This window comes from Mus caroli, unplaced genomic scaffold (assembly GCF_978045245.1).
Source record: "Mus caroli unplaced genomic scaffold, Mus_caroli_1 scaffold_19, whole genome shotgun sequence".
NCBI classification, from domain to species: Eukaryota; Metazoa; Chordata; class Mammalia; order Rodentia; family Muridae; genus Mus; species Mus caroli.
Window position 1 is genome coordinate 67,096,752 of NW_028227274.1, and position 11,690 is coordinate 67,108,441.

The following is an 11,690-nucleotide window of genomic DNA, read 5'->3' on the forward strand; positions in this document are numbered from 1 at the left end:
AAACTCCTATATGTAATTCTCTACTCCGGTCTTCTCTCTATCCCTATCTATCTTCTGCTTGATGAGATTTGGGGATGTTTACTGGTTGTGATAAAGGGGAGACATCTGGGATACAACTGCACCATGTTTATTTTGAGTTAATATTTTCTTATTGACTATATTCTAGGCCTCTGGAAATCAGTCATTCCTCCCCTCACACCAAGTATGTTGATCCATCCAGTTAATTACTTTAGTTGTTTGATCACATATGCATTTTTATGAGTGCTTACCGAAGCAGCTATGCATTCATGATTCCAAGGATATCAATGAGCAGACAGCCTTCCAGAAGCCAGGAGTTGCTTCCAGGAACATGGATGGTAGCAGGAACTCTAGAAACTCATCTTGTGAACCATTCCCTATTGAGCCTCTCATGAGGCTCTCCCAAGGCTTGTTATATGGTAAGTTTGTGTACCTTGCACAGTGTGTGAGTGCTTACTCTCAGATCTCTGTGACATTGGAATCCCCTGGGAAGCTGTCATAAATCCTGACCTTCAGGAACTCTTAACCAGTCTGCTATACAACCAGCGAACAAATGGATTATTAAGGCTTTCTAGGTGATTCTAATGTGTAGCCAACTTTAAGAATCCATATGCTACTTTTTATGTTCAGGGATCAGCAATTACTTTTTTTTTCTATAAAAGGCCATATTGTAAATATTTGAAATTTTGCTGGCCATATGGTCTCTGGCCTGAATATTCAACTCTGCTCTTGGTGCACAAAAATAAGCCACAGTCAATATAATTGACACGAGAGCATAGATATGTTCCAATAAAACTTTACTAATGGACACTGAAATTTGAATGTCACAAGCTTTTCAGAAGTCACAAAAGAATGTTATTTTTTTTAATTAAAAATACTTTAAATGTAGAATGAGTGTAAACAACCTAAGAAAATGAAGAAACAAACACACTAACGAACAAGACCTAGTGCATCTTCAGCCAAAAGGGATGAACAATATGTATAACTCTAGGTCGTCAGGGACAGCAGCCATTTTCAGCTTTGTTGCTAATGAAAATGCAACAAAATCAGGTGTCTGATGGGGACAGTCGAGTCCGGATTTGACCAAAAAGCTCAGCATCTCTTTGAGAAAGTGTTGACATTTATCTCCAAACTATGCTTTTTATTACTTTTTAAAATTAATTGTATTTGAAGACAATGGAGGTGGAGAAAGCCTTCCTCTCTATTTAAAAACAGTCATGGAAATGAAACCAGTAGCAGGGAATATATTGTTTGATTTAAAAATAGTTGGGGTGGTGGAGAGAGGATGGGTCCCCAGGTAAGAACACTTGCTGCTACTTGGGTTCAGTACTCTGCACCCTCATGTTGGATCACAACCACAAGTAATTTCAGTTTCTGGGGACCCAACACCCTCTTCAGGATCCTGAAAGCACTGGACACATATGTAGTACACTCTATATACAGGAAGGCAAACACTCACACAGAAAATGAAAACAAGTAAATCTTTAAAAATCCGAAAGCAGGACTTCAAGAAGGACTTTAATAACACACTTAAAGAAATACAAAGGAACACTGGTAAACAGGTAGAAGACAGTAAAGAGGAAGCACAAAAATCCCTTAAAGAATTGCAGGAGAACACTGCTAAAGAGTTACAAATCCTTAAAGAAAAACAGGATAACATAATCAAACAGGTAGAAGTCCTTAATGAAAAACAGGAAAACACATCCAAACAGATGATGGAAATGAACAAAACCATACTAGACCTAAAAAGGGAGGTAGACACAATAAAGAAAACCCAAAATGAGGCAACACTGGAGATAGAAACCCTAGGAAAGAAATCTGGAACCATAGATACCAGCATCAGCAACAGAATACAAGAGATGGAAGAGAGAATCTCAGGTGCAGAAGATTCCATAGAGAACATCGGCACAACAATCAAGGAAAATGTAAAATGCAAAAAGATCCTAACTCAAAACATCCAAGAAATACAGGACACAATGAGAAGACCAAACCTACGGATAATAGGAGTGGATGAGAATGAAGATTTTCAACTCAAAGGACCAGCAAACATCTTCAACAAAATTATAGAAGAAAACTTCCCAAATCTAAAGAAAGAGATGCCCATGAACATACAAGAAGCCTACAGAACTCCAAATAGACTGGACCAGAAAAGAAATACCTCCCGACACATAATAATCAGAACAACAAATGCTCTAAATAAAGATAGAATACTAAAAGCAGTAAGAGAAAAAGGCCAAGTAACATATAAAGGCAAGCCTATCAGAATTACACCATATTTTTCACCAGAGACTATGAAAGCCAGAAGATCCTGGACGGATGTTATACAGACACTAAAAGAACACAAATTCCAGCCCAGGCTACTATACCCAGCCAAACTCTCAATTAACATAGATGGAGAAACCAAAGTATTCCACGACAAAACCAAATTCACACATTATCTCTCCACGAATCCAGCCCTTCAAAGGATAATAACAGAAAAAAACCAATACAAGGACAGGAACCACGCCCTAGAAACAACAAGAAGGTAATCCCTCAACAAACCTAAAAGACGACAGCCACAAGAACAGAATGCCAACTTTAACAACAAAAATAACAGGAAACAACAATTACTTTTCCTTAATATCTCTTAATATCAATGGACTCAACTCCCCGATAAAAAGACATAGACTAACAAACTGGCTACACAAACAAGACCCAACATTTTGCTGCTTACAGGAAACTCATCTCAGAGAAAAAGATAGACACTACCTCAGAATGAAAGGCTGGAAAACAATTTTCCAAGCAAATGGCATGAAGAAACAAGCTGGAGTAGCCATTCTAATATCTGATAAGATTGACTTCCAACCCAAAGTCATTAAAAAAGACAGGGAGGGACACTTCATACTCATCAAAGGTAAAAATCCTCCAAGAGGAACTATCAATCCTGAATATCTATGCTCCAAATACAAAGGCAGCCACATTCATTAAAGAAACTTTAGTAAATCTCAAAGCACACATTGCACCTCATACAATAATAGTGGGAGACTTCAACACACCACTTTCACCAATGGACAGATCATGGAAACAGAAACTAAACAGGGACACAGAGAAACTAAGAGAAATTATGAATCAAATGGATCTGGCAGATATCTACAGAACATTCTATCCTAAAACAAAAGGATATACCTTCTTTTCAGCACCTCATGGTACCTTCTCCAAAATTGACCACATAATTGGTCACAAAACAGGCCTCAACAGATACAAAAATATTGAAATTGTCCCATGCATCCTATCAGATCACCATGGACTAAGGCTGATCTTCAATAACAAAATAAATAATAGAAAGCCAACATTCACGTGGAAACTGAACAACACTCTTCTCAATGATACCTTGGTCAAGGAAGGAATAAAGAAAGAAATTAAGGACTTTTTAGAGTTCAATGAAAATGAAGCCACAACATACCCAAACTTATGGGACGCAATGAAAGCATTTCTAAGAGGAAAACTCATAGCTCTGAGTGCCTCCAAAAGGAAACTAGAGAGAGCACACATTAGCAGCTTGACAACATACCTAAAAGCACTAGAACAAAAGGAAGCAAATTCACCCAAGAGGAGTAGACGGCAGGAAATAATCAAACTCAGGGGCAAAATCAACCAAGTGGAAACAAGAAAAACTATTCAAAGAATCAACCAATCAAGGAGCTGGTTCTTTGAGAAAATCAACAAGATAGATAAACCCTTAGCCAGACTCACTAGAGGGCACAGGGAAAGCATCCTAATTAACAAAATCAGAAATGAAAAAGGAGACATAACAACAGATCCTGAAGACATCCAAAACACCATCAGATCCTTCTACCAAAGGCTATACTCAACAAAACTGGAGAACCTAGATGAAATGGAGAAGTTCCTAGACAGATACCAGGTACCAAAGCTGAATCAAGATCAGGTTAATGATCTAAACAGCCCTATATCCCCCAAAGAAATAGAAGCAGTCATTAATAGTCTCCCAACTAAAAAAAGCCCAGGACCAGATGGGTTTAGTGCAGAGTTCTATCAGACCTTCAAAGAAGATCTAATCCCAGTTCTTCACAAACTATTCCTCAAAATAGAAACAGAAGATACTCTACCCAACTCATTCTATGAAGCCACAGTTACTCTGATACCTAAACCACAAAAAGACCCAACAAAGATAGAAAACTTCAGACCAATATCCCTTATGAATATTGATGCAAAAATCCTCAATAAAGTTCTTGCTAACCGAATCCAAGAACACATCAAAACAATCATCCATCCTGACCAAGTAGGTTTCATCCCAGGGATGCAGGGATGGTTCAATATACGGAAATCCATCAACGTAATCCAGTATATAAACAAACTCAAAGACAAAAACCACATGGTCATCTCGTTAGATGCGGAAAAAGCATTTGACAAGATCCAACACCCATTCATGATAAAAGTCTTGGAAAGATCAGGAATTCAAGGCCCATACCTAAACATGATAAAAGCAATCTACAGCAAACCAGTAGCCAACATCAAAGTAAATGGTGAGAAGCTTGAAGCAATCCCTCTAAAATCAGGGACTAGACAAGGCTGTCCACTTTCTCCATACCTATTCAACATTGTACTTGAAGTCCTAGCCAGAGCAATTCGACAACAAAAGGAGATCAAAGGGATACAAATTGGAAAAGATGAAGTCAAAATATCACTTTTTGCAGATGATATGATAGTATATATAAGTGACCCTAAAAATTCCACCAGAGAACTCCTAAGCCTGATAAACAGCTTCGGTGAAGTAGCTGGATATAAAATTAACTCAAACAAATCAATGGCCTTTCTCTACACAAAGAATAAACAGGCTGAGAAAGAAATTAGGGAAACAACACCCTTCTCAATAGTCACAAATAATATAAAATATCTTGGCGTGACTCTAACTAAGGAAGTGAAAGATCTGTATAATAAAAACTTCAAGTCTTTGAAGAAAGAAATTCTAGAAGATCTCAGAAGATGGAAAGATCTCCCATGCTCATGGATTGGCAGGATCAACATTGTAAAAATGGCTATCTTGCCAAAAGCAATCTACAGATTCAATGCAATCCCCATCAAAATTCCAAATCAATTCTTCAACGAATTAGAAAGTGCAATCTGCAAATTCATCTGGAATAACAAAAAACCTAGGATAGCAAAAACTCTTCTCAAGGATAAAAGAACCTCTGGTGGAATCACCATGCCGGACCTAAAGCTTTACTACAGAGCAATTGTGATAAAAACTGCATGGTACTGGTATAGTGACAGACAAATAGACCAATGGAATAGAATTGAAGACCCAGAAATGAACCCACACACCTACGGTCACTTGATCTTCGACAAGGGAGCTAAAAACATCCAGTGGAAGAAAGACAGCATTTTCAACAAATGGTGCTGGCACAACTGGTTGTTAACATGTAGAAGAATGTGAATTGATCCATTCCTATCTCCTTGTACTAAGGTCAAGTCTAAGTGGATTAAGGAACTACACATAAAACCAGAGACACTGAAACTTATAGAGGAGAAAGTGGGGAAAAGCCTTGAAGATATGGGCACAGGGGAAAAATTCCTGAATAGAACAGTAATGGCTTGTGCTGTAAGATCGAGAATTGACAAGTGGGACTTCATGAAACTGCAAAGCTTCTGCAAGGCTAAAGACACCATCAATAAGACAAAAAAAAAAAAACCACCAACAGATTGGGAAAGGATCTTCACCTATCCTAAATCAGATAAGGGACTAATATCCAATATATATAAAGAACTCAAGAAGGTGGACTCCAGAAAGTCAAATAACCCCATTAAAAAATGGGGCTCAGAACTGAACAAAGAATTCTCACCTGAGGAATACCGAATGGCAGAGAAGCACCTGAAAAAATGTTCAACATCCTTAATCATCAGGGAAATGCAAATCAAAACAACCCTGAGATTCCACCTCACACCAGTCAGAATGGCTAAGATCAAAAATTCAGGTGACAGCAGATGCTGGCGAGGATGTGGAGAAAGAGGAACACTCCTCCATTGTTGGTGGGATTGCAAGCTTGTACAACCACTCTGCAAATCAGTCTGGCGGTTCCTCAGAAAATTGGACATAGTACTACCGGAGGATCCAGCAATACCTCTCCTGGGCATATATCCAGAAGATGTCCCAACCGGTAAAAAGGACACATGCTCCACTGTGTTCATAGCAGCCCTATTTATAATAGCCAGAAGCTGGAAAGAACCCAGATGTCCCTCAACAGAGGAATGGATACAGAAATTATGGTACATTTACACAATGGAGTACTACTCAGCTATTAAAAAGAATGAATTTATGAAATTCCTAGCCAAATGGATGGACCTGGAGGGCATCATCTTGAGTGAAGTAACACAATCACAAAAGAACTCACACAATATGTATTCACTGATAAGTGGATATTAGCCCAAAACTTAGGATACCCAAGATATAAGATACAATTTGCTAAAGGCATGAAACTCAAGAAGAATGAAGACCAAAGTGTGGACACTGTGCCCCTTCTTAGAATTGGGAACAAAACACCCAGGGAAGAAGTTACAGAGACAAAGTTCGTAGCTGTGATGAAAGGATGGACCATTTAGAGACTGCCGTATCCAGGGATCCATCCCATAAGCAGCTTCTAAACGCTGACACCATTGCATACACTAGCAAGATTTTGCTGAAAGGACCCAAATATAGCTGTCTCTTGTGAGACGATGCCGGGGCCTAGCAAACACAGGAGTGGATGTTCACAGTCAGCTATTGGATGTATCACAGGGCTCCCAATGGAGAAGCTAGAGAAAGTACCCAAGGAGCTAAAGGGATCTGCAACCCTATTGTTGGAACAACATGATGTACTAACCAGAACCCCGGAGCTCTTGTCTCTAGCTGCATATGTATCGAAAGATGGCCTAGTCGGCCATCAATGGAAAGAGAGGCCCATTGGACTTGCAAACTTTATATGCCCCAATATAGGGGAATGCCAGGGCCAAAAGAATGGGAATGGGTGGGTAGGGAAGTGGGGGGCGCTATGGGGGACTTTTGGGATAGCATTGGAAATGTAATTGAGGAAAATATGTAATAAAAATATTAAAAATTAAAAAAAAATCCGAAAGCATCCTGAGCCTAACTGTCTGCACCCACAGTGCTGGGTAAGAACAGGAGTGTCATATGTTCACTGAGTGATTTCTTCAATGTAATTGAAATATAGTTTCCCCTTGTTGTTCATGTACTGCCAGATCAAGCAAATAGTTTTAAAATATTATGGTCAATTATACATATAAATCTTGCAGGGCTAATGAGCATATTCTCTAGATTGTGGGATTGGCTGGGCACTTATCTTACTCTTCAAGATAAAATACCAGTCTGTATAATGCATTGCTAAGTTTTCTCCTTACTGCGCACTGTGCCTGGAATCCTGTTTTTTTCCCATTAAATAATAATCATTGTAATTAATAGGCTGGTTATGTTATCTCTCTGATCTGGTTACAGTAATTTATCACAGGCATGCAAATGCACACCAGGAAAGTGGTACATCGTTCCTTTGAAAAGAAGGTAAAGAATATAAAATGTAATAACCCTCAAGAGGCCATGGCAGATGCACATTGCTTGACACTCACTGGACAAGTGCAGTGTGGGAAACTCAGTGTGGGGAACAGGCCCTTTTGTTTTCAGGGCACTGCCAGCTTCTCCCTTGCATCTTTCTCCCATAGTGATCCCAGAGAGGTTGGTGAGTGAGCGCGGATATCTTCTTCAAGTTGTCCACAGTGCCCTGGGCTGCATCTGTGGGTTCACTTCCAGTGTTGCATCTTGCGTATCTTAGCCCCCATCTGCTTCCAGAAAGAGAAAGAAAAAATGATGTTAGACACAATTAATTCAGAGCTTGGGGGTTCCTGAGAAGGATTTTAAAACTCCTTTGCCTTACCCTAGTTCTTTAGAGAACAGTTGCTACCACCTCCTTTGCTCTAGTTCGCAGGCACTGGCCATTTCTTCTGGCAAAACGGGGAGGCAATAACAAAGATGCCAGTTGGGTTGTTCTCTAGGGTCTAGTGGAAGTTCAGCTGCCCATCTTCAGCTGGGTCGATCTGCCTGACCCTTATTGCAAAGGCGTTATTCACGCCTGTACATTTTATAATCCATAGACCTCATTTAAGGGAAGGGCAAGAGAAACCACATGATGTTAAGGTCGCTCTGGCTGAGACGGATGAAACCATGTCTTTACTGCAACAAATTGGAAGAAAGAGCTTCGATCCAGGGGCTGGGTGTGTAGCTCAGCGGTAGAATGCATTGAGAGCTAACACCTCTTGGACTCAATGATAGCGACAGACAGACTCCCAATCTGAAGGCTTTGGGAATGAGGCTAAATAGTAGACATCTCAATTCATCCTCAGGAGGGTAGCTCTAACAACTGGTTTGCAAAGAGAATTAAGTCTGAGTGTGTTCTTTAAGCAGTAGGATAGTAAGTGGGCTCCTTGGGAAAATAAAAGGGACAGATGGGAAGAGGGGAGAGGGAGAGGGAGAGGGAGAGGGAGAGGGAGAGGGAGAGGGAGAGGGAGAGGGAGAGGGAGAGGGAGAGGGAGAGGGAGAGGGAGAGGGAGAGGGAGAGGGAGAGGGAGAGGGAGAGGGAGAGGGAGAGGGAGAGGGAGAGGGAGAGGGAGAGGGAGAGGGAGAGGGAGAGGGAGAGGGAGAGGGAGAGGGAGAGGGAGAGGGAGAGGGAGAGGGAGGAGAGGGAGAGGGAGAGGGAGAGGGAGAGAGTTGTGGCATGAGAGGAAGCATGGCCAAAGTACATCAAATACTCATATAAAAATGTTGCTATGAAGCGCATTGTGAGTATATGCCAATAAAGATTTATCTTCCTCGTGTTCTCTTCTTCTTCCTCTTCTTGGTTCTTCCTTTCCACAGCTATGAAGGTTGAGATAGAAACTGTCCTTTTTTCTTGCTGCCCCCCACTCTTTCAAATTTTTCTTTACACAGAAGAGGAAAAGGAGCAAACAGAAGCGAAAGAACAAAACAAGACCTTGTCATTCCCGGTGTGATCCCAGCACAGGCCTCTGTTGCTCAGAGAACCAAGAGCAACATTTCTTGCTGCAGTGCTTAGATGATTTTGATTGTCCAGGCCATGCTGCCTTCCTCCTTTGTCACCAAGTTCTAACAAATGACAAAAACAGCATCCCTTTGTGAACTTGCACTTCAGAAGCTCAGGCTCGGGCTGACTTCTCCGTTTAGGGTTATCACACAGTTAGACCAGGTGTCAGGTAGACTCTGGATCAAGTTTTAGATAGATTCAGTTCTCATTTGGAGGCTCTGAGGAGAATTCCTCCTTCCAGCTCCAAGATCCACGTGTCAATTCTCAATCAGCCACATGAAGATTTTGCCTTGAAGTTTTATGGTCAGAGTGAGGGAGACATAGAGGCTGCATTCTAAAACAAACAAATAACAAAAGAAGAAGAAAAGGAAAAGAAAAAGGAAAAGGAAAAGGTAAAGGAAAAGGAAAAGGAAAAGGAAAAGGAAAAGGAAAAGGAAAAGGATAAGGAAAAGGAAAAAGAAAAACAAACGTACTGTTCTGCTCCTGAAAATGTACGCCAATCTCAAAGGCCCTGCAGGAAAAGAGTGTAACAAATATTTTCAGGGGAAGCAACGCATATGTGTATGTTGTTCTTAATGGCCAGGGAGGCACCCAGGAGCTCCAGTGTCAGGCAAGCGGGGAGGGTGCTGCTTCCACAGGCTGCTGTTGATCTCCAGCTTCCGAAGCGCCAGCCGTGATGTCACTGGTGCTCTGAGATCCTTGAATGGGTTAAAGCACAGTATGGTGGTATGGTGACAGCCCGTGGCTGAGGTTCCTCCCTCTCCAGTGTGGCTCTTTGGAAGAAGTATGGGAGTAGGGGCATGAAGGCAAGGAAGGATGCTTCTCTTCTTTGAAGCATCAGAACAGCTCCTTAATAGCCACTTATGTCTGGGGCCCAAGGTTTTCATTCAAGAAGATAATAAAAAGACACCCCAAACCTCCAGGGAAAACCCATCTACCCTGAGCAGCTTTGAGCCAAGCCTCTGGAGTTACCAAGCTCGAAAGAATCTGATTAATGACAGCACCTGAGATAAGTGGCACTTTAACCAACCTTAACTGTTGATGTATGATGACATAATGTCCCCTCCAATTAATGACAAGGATATAAAACACCTGTATTTAGCAGAGCAGATGCTGCTTTTATGGTTAGGTGCGCAGATAAAATTGACTTCTAAAGGACCACCTATAACTTACTTCCCTAGTATTTGTGTCTATAGTTATTTCGTTTTGTGTGTTAAAGTTGGAGGAGGAAACTTAACCTCAGATTACACACTCATGAAGCAAAAAAAAAAATGTATATGCTAGGCTGTAATTTTACCAAAGAAAATGTACACCCAACCATTTAGATAACCTGCCTGAAATTCCAAGAGTCTTTCATACTGAGTGAGCCCCAAGTTTGCTCTTTTTTTTTCATAAAGATGAGCAATAACTTTAGTGAGTTGGCCAGTCAATCAATCAATCCAGTTGGTTAACAATTAGAGCCTAGCTATTTAAATCATCTATAAACACTTTATACTATCTTCAACAGCAATTATTACATAATATATTATACATACACACACATACATGTATCATTATACACGCACACAAGCACAAACATATGTACTTATTTTTCTGTATTGGACGGTTTGAGCTCATATCCTGGCAAGTTTTGTGTCAATTTGACACAAGATAGACTCATGCTGGCAGAGGGACTCTCGCCTGAGTTAATACTTCCAACAGTCAAGTGTGTGAACAGACACGTGTGTGAGTGCTATTGCATGCAGTTTTGGTCTGTTGTGGGTTTTTGGTCTGTTTCATTTAACATGATGCTGTCAAAGATTTCATATAGAGTTGGGGTTTATGGGGGGGAAGCAAGGCATTCACAAGACAGTAAATATTGCATTTTGTGAAGAACAAGGAGTAGTGGACATTGGAAAGCCCTGGTACAGTGAGTGGGTCTCATTCTGGCTGGAAAGTACCATGTGCTCTTAACTGTGGAGCCATCTCTCTAAGCCACAGTTTCATTTCATTTAAATGACATTTTAGGAACCAAGAATAAGGGAAAAGCACAGAGAAACCTTGGTTTTCTGTTTAACTTTAGGCATTCACATATAACTGTTCCTTAGTTTGTTCTTAAAGGTCGAAGAACAGAGCTGAGAGACTCTGACAGAGAGAGTATAACCTGATAGTCAGAAGGCATGTTGTCCAGACAACTCATTTTGTTGGCTGAATAACAAAATTAATAGACAGGGAATATTGGAAAAGTGGCCTTGTCATGTTCACCATTATTCGTCCTTGAGTGGAGCATCTCTGGTAAATTCATAGGTGAAAATGAGAGTGAATCTTATTCTTGGAGCTGGGGAATTCACTGCTCTTCTAGTCTACCTCTGAGAGTCAATGAAGGAGATTCAGAACATAAAACAACTTCGACATCTTCATTTCTGTCACGTGGTTTCTTTGAACCTTCTCGGGTGACTAGAAACATTGGTTTGTTTGTTCTAGCCTCTCACAGTGCATTAAGGGTCCCCTGTGCTATCATAGGTCCCCAGATATCTATGCTGATTTGTCTTTAGTGACATGCAGTCACTATATTTATGTTTTAGAAACTATTGTAAAACCCACAGCTCTGTT